We start from the raw sequence: 9020 nt of genomic DNA, 5'->3' as shown, positions 1-9020 counted from the left end.
CATTTTTTTGCATTAAAGGCGTCTTAAATAATGTCTCAACTTTTTTTGAAGCTTATCAAATTTGTAAGATACTTACTTAGTGTATGTTGAGTTGTCGTTTGGAAGAGCTTTCGACACACAAATGCATAAAAAAAAACAGCAGACATTTAGCTTTAATTTTAGTCTGAAAAGCCCTTGCACCTAAAAGTATATTAAAAAATCTAGTTCCCGAACAGTCATTGCAGCTCGAAGCTTCATTCGCTGTCTTCATTTTACTGTTTCAAAGCCTTGTTCTTAAAAGTATCTTAAAAGCAATTGGCTAAACCCCTAAATGTATACCAAGAATTATTCTAGATCAATTTTTTTTGGGTCGCATAGAGCATTTCTATCACGTTTTGAAAGCGAAAAATAGATATTTAGTATTAGAACCTGTACTTGAGATATCAAGCGCCTTAAAGTATGCCCCAAGTTTTTATTTTATTTTGTTATTTTTCGTTGACAAATGACACTGAAGATGGCACAAGGCCGAAACCGGTTTTTCTCCAAACCAAATTTGACAAGTAGCTACGGAAATTCGTTCCAAAATGCACCGAAAATAACTGTTATTTTTTTAAGGGTTAAACTGGGCCAAATATTTTTTAAGTCCGAAATAAAAATCCTTTCCGGATAATAAGCAAACCGCTTATCCAAATTAAACAAATTTGGTACAAATGAAAGGGGACTAAAATAGCTTTTAAACAGAAATAATGAACGGGGGTTACCACCTCCATTTATATTTTTTTATAATTTAATACAAAAGAAATTCATATGCCTGACGCAAGGTTTGTTCTATGGTAATTAATTAACATTTTTTTATTGAAATATTTTTCAATAGGTGGCTTACCTCGTTTAGACATTTCAGTTTAAATCTAAATCTAAGAGGACTAAGAACAGCCCCATATTTTTGCCCGAATAGGCCAGGTTAAAAAGCGCCAAAAAGTGGGCTATTTTTATTATTGTGCATCTTTTTCGAGTTTTTTTTCTATAAGTGGCCTAAAAGTATGTGAAACTTTTATTTAAAAAAAATAAAAAAAAACTTCATAACAAAATTTAAAATTTGAAATTTTGTGTTATATGTGCCTTAAACTATTTTGCCTAATTTTTTTTCATACATTGCCTAAAAGTATGCAACGAAATAGTTTTTTTTTAAATATATTATATCATCTCATCTCTACAACCTACCTACAAAAGCATATCTACGCTAAAATAAATCTTGCTTGTCATCTAGGTCGCCTCCTGCAAATACCAATGCAAAGCGCTCAAAAGTATGCAATGTAAAATTTCTACTCAAGTTAATTGCAAATTAAGAGCAATGCTTTTTTTTTCTCCTCTACTCCGCTTTGCTATACAAATTTCGGCTGACTGGCACTTTTTTTAGCTTTGCTACGAGTATCAAAAGCCAAAAAAAAATTTTTGCCAATATTAAAATAGCCAACAAAATCAAGGCACTGAAAGGCAGTGTATAAACATAAAACATGCCAACATGATTTCCTACAACAGCAGCAAATGAAAATAACTTATTTTGTGGTCGAAATATATTTAAGAAAATAACAAAGAAAAAATAGAAAATATTTTAAGTCGAAAAAATTTGCGGTGACATTCTGTAAAAATGAATTCTTCAAAATGGCTGAGTGCGGAGGAAATTCATTTCCGTTGGTGAAATTGTGGCATTCTCGAATGGCTGGGCGGAATGTTTTCGTTTAGAAAAGTAGGTCCTCCAAAACTAAGGCTGAGTGCATTGACTGGCGCACTGTTGCCTGTTGAAATCACTTGGCGGCGACTGCCTGAGAGCGCTTACTTGCATTTGGCGGTACACAATGCATAGAATCCAGATTTTTTCATTTTGCGGGTTTTCATTTCGTAAGTGACTTGTGGTTTTTGCTTTGGTACACTGAGGCTATTGAATGAACTTGCAAATGTGAGTAGTGAAGTAGTTAAACGCAGTAGGCAAAAGTAGGCAGCAAATAATAAAATTTTTTGCAATCGTTTGTAAGCTGGGGGTGCGCAAACGTGGTTTCATTACGTTAAATTTGAAGATATATGATTTATAAAAAAAAATTAATAGCGAAAGCCTGAGATCTACCACATTTTTTTGAAATCTACCACATTTTTTTCCAGATTCTACCACACAGAATTTTTTTTAAGTCCGATCACTGGGGTCTGGTATAGAAGGGCTGGTAAATATTGAAAATGTCATTTTAAAATTTTTTCCTTGAAATTTTGCAAAATTTGTTTTTGAAAAAATTATACGTTAAGGGCTTATATAAACTCGATAACATCCTCGAATTTCGTTCTTCAAACTTTGTCAGCTTAAAAATTACCTATTCGTCCTTGTGAATCCAAAAAATTTAAATTTTTTAAATTCTAAAGAAATTTCCTATTGCTTTTGTTTCCCATATTTTCATTCTACATTGCATTTTAATAGTTTTTGGAATTGATCATACTTATCTATGAAACTACAAAGTCCTTCAAAATAAATCCTGCGGTCAGAGAGAAAAAATAAAAACGCCACTTTAAATAAAAAAGTAGGTTTCAAACCCATTTATTTATTACTTATTTCTTGGTAGGAGAGCTTTTCAAACAATATAGAAGCAATTTTTTTCGATTCAAGTTGTTGAAAAGCAATGAATATCTCCCATGATTGTGACAACGCCATCCTGAAAATCCCGGGATCGGAAAAAACCGAAAAATTAACATCCCTAATGTATAAGTTTCGTCAAAAAGTATAAGATCGATAAGAGTAACGATCAATATATTAAAATATTTTCGATAAATTCGATGACTATGCAAATCGATAATATTTTGTTGCCATATTTCTGTGGCGAAATTTACTACCATGGCGTACGGTGAGGCAAATTATAAAACGCGCCTTTAAATCTGATCCATACCAAGAAAAAAATTTTTTAAAAATCGAAAGTGAAACCTATTCGTTCTGCTTAAATCATGCACGAGGAGATACCCAAAACAAAAACTTAGTGCCCGAGGGGACAAAAAACATTCTTTAGCTTCGCCATCTCCACTTTAGCACTTACAACAATTGCTTAACCAACTTCAACGCTATTGTCCAATTATGCTGACAATTCGTGCATATAGCGTAGATTTCTAGCCATCCTTCCAGCTTCACTCTTATTGTTAGGCACTCCGATGTTAGAAGCATACTTTCCCCATTCGTTTGCATCTCAATCTTCTCCTGCCTGCCTGCCTATCTACCTACATCAACATTCCATGCTGACTTGCCGTAAGCAAACGTCAAAATTTTTGCATCCCACAATGGCACATCCATAAATATACACACTCACAAACCCAGTGTAATCTAGAAGCACTTAAGCATTGTTGAGTTGAATTTTGAATGCGTTGGCATAGACAATTTTATGTAGCTGCCATAAAAAAAAATTTCATTTCATACACATGAATGTGCGCCCGAAAGTAGGCAATGCGGAAGTGAAAGGCAATCTGCGGTTGCCACTTTCACTTGTCATACAGTCATATATGTACATATGTTAGGCAAGCATAGTACGCTCACATACTACTTGCTTTTGGGTATATGACGAAATGAATTTATGTATTTGTATGTACATACATACGTGCTTGTGTTTTCGTTTAGCTTTGCGCGTTATTTGCGCCCAGTTGTATGCAAACATGTTTTCTGTGTCAAAATGTGTTCATAATAGCGCACGGGCTGTCAATGGTGGCGGCGATGATGGTAGCGGGTCCATCAAAAGCTCTGCAGCCCTTTCCATTGCCTTTCCACTCCAACTCAAACCTTACTTTGCGCCTTCTAGCGCACAGCTTTTCACATGATTTTCGAAATGTTAGTGCCAACGCACTCAGTATGCCATTTTCGTGCGCCGCTTCCTTATGCTGCTCTTCCTTTTCTCCATAAATTGTCTTTATTTTCTTGTTTTCTTTTTGGGGTAAATAACCCTTTTCATATTGCTAGGCTCCTTTTGCTTCTGCTGGCAGCTCATAAGTTTGAATGTTTTGTTTTTGTGTTTTTTGTTGTACATATACCATAATGCAGGAAATATGTTTATAAAATTGTTTGCCTACTTTAAGGCGCTCTTGAGCACCGAAAAGATTTCATGTTTTTGCATGTGTAATGAGAATGTGTGGTTATTGGCGTTTGAATGATGCTTCCGACATGTGGTTTCATATAAATTTTTTTTTTGATAAATGCGCGGAAATGCTTTATTAGCCTCTTTGAACTTCTATGGACACAAAAATATTTGAAGGAATTGTTTGAAAATTGGTTTGTGTGTCCACGCTTATGATTTTGGATATATTGCCTCAATGGAAATGCAAATCCTTTGTTCGGCGTAAAGTCCACAAATACCGGAGCGATTTTTATGATTTCTTCTTTAAAAGAACACATTTGTACAAGAAAGTAACATAGGGGTAATTGTTCATGAAATGTTGATCTTAAATGACTTTTATTTAGCCAAGAACACTTATAAACAGTGTTACCAGGTTAGCCTTCTGAAGGCTAGATTTAGAAATTTATGCCATAGCCTCAGAAACTTAAATCTGACTTCGTGACTTTTTTCTGGCATTTTTTCACTGAAAATATTCATAATAAAATTCGGACCAGAACTTTAAAACTAAGCACATAAGCTTACTAAAAAGCTTGTACGTTTTTAAGGAATGAATATACTTTTGACTTAAATTTTCATTGTGTAAAACTTTTTCTAACCTTTTTTATTTTTTAAAAATGAATTTAGTTTCGCTTTTTGCGATCCACTGGTCACACTGCTTATGAGAAATCATCAGCAATGGTTCTTTGTTTGTGGTAAACTTCTAAAATATTAAGCCGATTTAAACGATTCTTCTTTTTATTTGGCGCTGTAACCAGTCGTTTCTTCGTTTTGGAAACGCCAAGTGAAGCCAAGTCATTCTCCACCTTGTCTATTCAACGCAAAGGAAGCCTTCCTCTGCTACCAAAATCGCGACCTGCGTTAAATACTTTCAGAGCTGTAGCATTTCCCTCCATTCTGCCAATTCGATGCTCTCCGGGACCGTAAAAGTTACAACTTTTATTCAAAAAATCTTTGCTTAACAGTTATCTTTTAACTTTTATTTAATTACTCCTTAAATAACAGTTATTTCTGATTTTTATTTAATAAATCCAAAATAAAAATTATTTTTGATTTTAATCTAAGTAATCTACAAATATCAGTTATTATTGAATTTAAAATTAAACGGCTTAGATAAAAGTTGTTGAAGACTTTTATTTAAAAAAGTCATAAATAAAAATCAGTCAGTGACTTTTACTTTTAAAAGTCATCAATATAAATCAGTCACTGACCTTTATTTTTTAAATCATAGTTATAAAAGTCATTTGTATAAGTCGTTGTAAACTTTTGCTCTTCAACACCTTCTTAACTGCTAAAAATTATAATGACTTTTATATGTGTTTCTTAAAAAATAAAAATCTGTGACTGATTTATATTGATGACTTTTATAAACAAAAGTCTTCGATAACTGTTGTCTAAGACATATTATAATATAAAAATCTAACATAACTGTTATTTGCTGATTATTTAGGTAAAAATAAAAAATAATTGTTATTTTTTTTTAATTTTGCATACAAATTATACAAATATAAATTTATTTTCAAATTCTCGTTGAAAAAAGAAATCGATTGGTATGTATCACTTAGTTGTAGAATATATCCTTCATAGTGAATTTTTCAGTGACAGTTTTCATCAATAACTGTTATGTTCGGTCCCTGGATGCACTATGTCTATGTCGTCTACGTCGTAAAGCTCATACAGCTTATTATGAAAAATGTACTAAAATTTAAAAAAAAAAACTCCCGAAACTTTAAAGCAAAAAAGCAGATTAGTCCCCTACTAAATATGTAGAAGAAAAAATTTCTGTTTAAATTTTTTTTTAAATGTAAAAAATTTTTATTTAGTAAATTTTTCTTAAATTTTGTCTTAGTTTTCAATGCGATTTTTTTTAATTACCTTCTGTTTAATTTTTTTAAGAGAAGCAAAATAAGCACTAAGTGCTAACAAATACATAAACAATGCAAAAAGGAAATAAAAAGAATAAAAATAAAAAATACTTAGGTTCGAGAAATAGCGAAACGTCATTGAGAGGAGTATATTAAAATTTTAAATCTGACAAACAGAGTTTCCTACAAAATTAAAAAAGGCGAAATTCAAAGGAAAGAGTAAAACATAAAAAAGAAAAACCTTTCCGAAAAATTTCCTAAATAAAGTAGAAATCCACTGTAATTATTTTTAAATTGGAATGATAAAGAAAAAAGTGCTAGGTGAATGATAAATTTTATGAGGTTAAGAAAAAATATTACGCGACTTAATTTTAAAAGTTTTTAAATAAACAATTTTATAAATAAAAAAAAAACATGTAAATGTTATATAAAAAATAAGAAAATAATATAAAACTCGAAATAATAGCGAAAAACGACCGCGCATAATTGAGGAAAACTTTTTCCAAAATATGTTTTTAAAATTTTTTTTTTTGGTTTTTCCTCGTTTGCAGCGAAAAAAAATTTCGGCAGCTTTTCAATGTTAACAGAATTTTTAAGGATTTAATTCTGAGAATTGTTTCAGTATTGGAACTGGAAACAAATTTTTCCATAATTTGAGAATTAAGAGATAAATATGCAAAAAACAATATAACCATATTCCTGCAGGCAATCGTTATTACCCTTGCACTTGACGCCGCCATTGCGTGCGCATGAATGTATGTATTGTATAGGGGTATTCACGATCCGGTGCATACTATCTAGCATGGTGCATAGATAGCACGACTGGCTAATTTTGTTGTTGTTTGAACACATGAAACAACAACAATCATGCTATTTATGCTATCTGTGCACCATGCTAGACCGTATGCACCGGATCGTGAATACCCCTTATGTATTTGCTGGAGCAGAGAATCAAGAAAACAAGCACACTATCCATAATGCACTGATGTGCTCAAAGTGTAGATTTCATAAATATCACCGCAAATGCAATCCGCTTATTATCATTACTTCTAGTATTAACACAAAGCACTACGGGGGAAGAATATCATGTACAGAAAGGCTAGAAGACCTTGGTGTTGTAAACACACATAGTACATTTATATATCTATATATTTGAGAAGACACTGCTCCACAGATAGTACGGACAAACATAGCTTCACGCATAAAAAGATTAAACATATGAAATCCGCTTTTATTTTTAGCTTCACTAGCTTTTGTTGTATTTAAAAACTTTTTTATGAAATTCTTACTTTCCGTTGGTATAGTGAAGGTAGTCTGTGGGGAAGAAATACTCTCATTACGATATTAATGGCCAGTTTTTAATTTATGTAATTATAAAGTAATATTTTTGTAGTTCCCTGAAGTTCCTTAAACATTCCAACTCTAAAAAATAGATGATAAAGAAATCTTATACCAGAATAGCTTAAAAAAAACGCCGAACATTTTTCAAGCCGCGTACTTCTGACTTCTATGGATATCACCAATACATTCCAGCTTTACACTTCACCTTTCACTGTGAAAAAATTTGTATAAAGTTGTGCTGCCTACCTTAAGGCTCGCCCATCACATGTAACCTTTAAATTTCCTTTTCCTTCATTTTCTGACACAGTCTAATGTGCACCCACTGTGCTTATGGCTTTCGTTTCCAATAATTTTTAAAAACCAAAAAAGGCAAAATGAGCAATCATTTGCCCTCCGCAACGTCGCAGCCTAAAAGTATGCTACAGCTGTTGTAGATTACTTCCGCTGTTAACTTGTATAACCTTTTTTCGCCTTGTTGGTTTCTTCTTGCAGCAGCACATACACACGCTCCTTGTGTCCTTCTGCTTTGCTGCTGTTGACTAGCGAAGGACTATGTTGGAATTTATTAAATTTGACGTTTGAGTTTTGATTGACGGTTGTTTGAGGAAATATTTTTTTGTGTTTTCCCCCCTTGTGGCTTATGACTTCTAAACGGGAAATTATTAGCTGAGAGCGCCAATTTGGGAGAGGCAATTTGCGTGCGAGCGAGCGAAAGTATGCAGACACTGTACACATCAAAAAATAAAGGGAAATTTATGCATGCAATATAGATAGATTTTTCCTTTCGGCGGCGCTGAAAAGTATGCTTTCCTTTTCGCTGACTTTCGTTGAAAGCAAGAATGTTCTTAAAATTTTCCAACGATTTGTTAGTTGTAGACCTTGAATTGTTTGCTGCTGATAATAGAGTGGTGGTTTATATTAGAGGAATGTGCCTTAAAGTATGCAACGCTGGCAAATGAAATCTTGTGGCTGTTTTTAGAAAATTTTTTTTTGGATATCTTACATTTTGTTCGGAAGTAATTTTAGTTACTATGTTCGAAAAACCATTTTAAGAAGCTCCGAAATTTATGCTTAAATTTTACAAAAAAATAAATTTAAAAAAATTTTAGTTTGACAAATTATTTTTTGAATTTTTAAAGCTAACCTAAATAAGTTTTTATGTTTCTTTGAAAAAAATATTTGAAATTTTTGAAAAAAAAATTCCTGGGCGCTCGTTGTTTATGTTCAAGAAATTATATTTATTATTTTTGGCATACGTTTTTAATTAATTTTAGCTACATGAGAATTTTCGTAGTTTTTGTAAAATATTTTGCATCTAATTCTCCAATGTCAGTTCTTAATACTTCATATTAGAACTTCGCGCTCCATATCGTCTTTTCTAAAAACGATCCACATTTAAATTAAAACCTTAAACTGGCCATTGGTCCTTCGCTGGTCGTTGACTTTGTACGCTTTTTTATAATTTCATTCGCCATGAAAAATGCTCACTTCAGTTGCACCGCCTAAATGCATGCAAAAGAATTTTGCGGTCACAACAAAACAAACCACAACATTCCGCCACCCATACACCGCTTCGTTCCGCTGATGAAAGGAAATTCCTTTTCATCGTCTTGGATTGCTATCTCGCTGTCTCTATATTGCGCACTCTCATTTTTGCAGTCTACTTTTGAGCGCTTGTTCGCATGCTCTCTCATCGAAATTTCCG

This window comes from Rhagoletis zephyria, unplaced genomic scaffold, assembly GCF_001687245.7.
Source record: "Rhagoletis zephyria isolate East Lansing unplaced genomic scaffold, Rhagoletis_zephyria_1.1 Rzeph_scaffold_00677, whole genome shotgun sequence".
Taxonomy (NCBI): domain Eukaryota; kingdom Metazoa; phylum Arthropoda; class Insecta; order Diptera; family Tephritidae; genus Rhagoletis; species Rhagoletis zephyria.
This window is presented reverse-complemented; position numbering follows the sequence as displayed.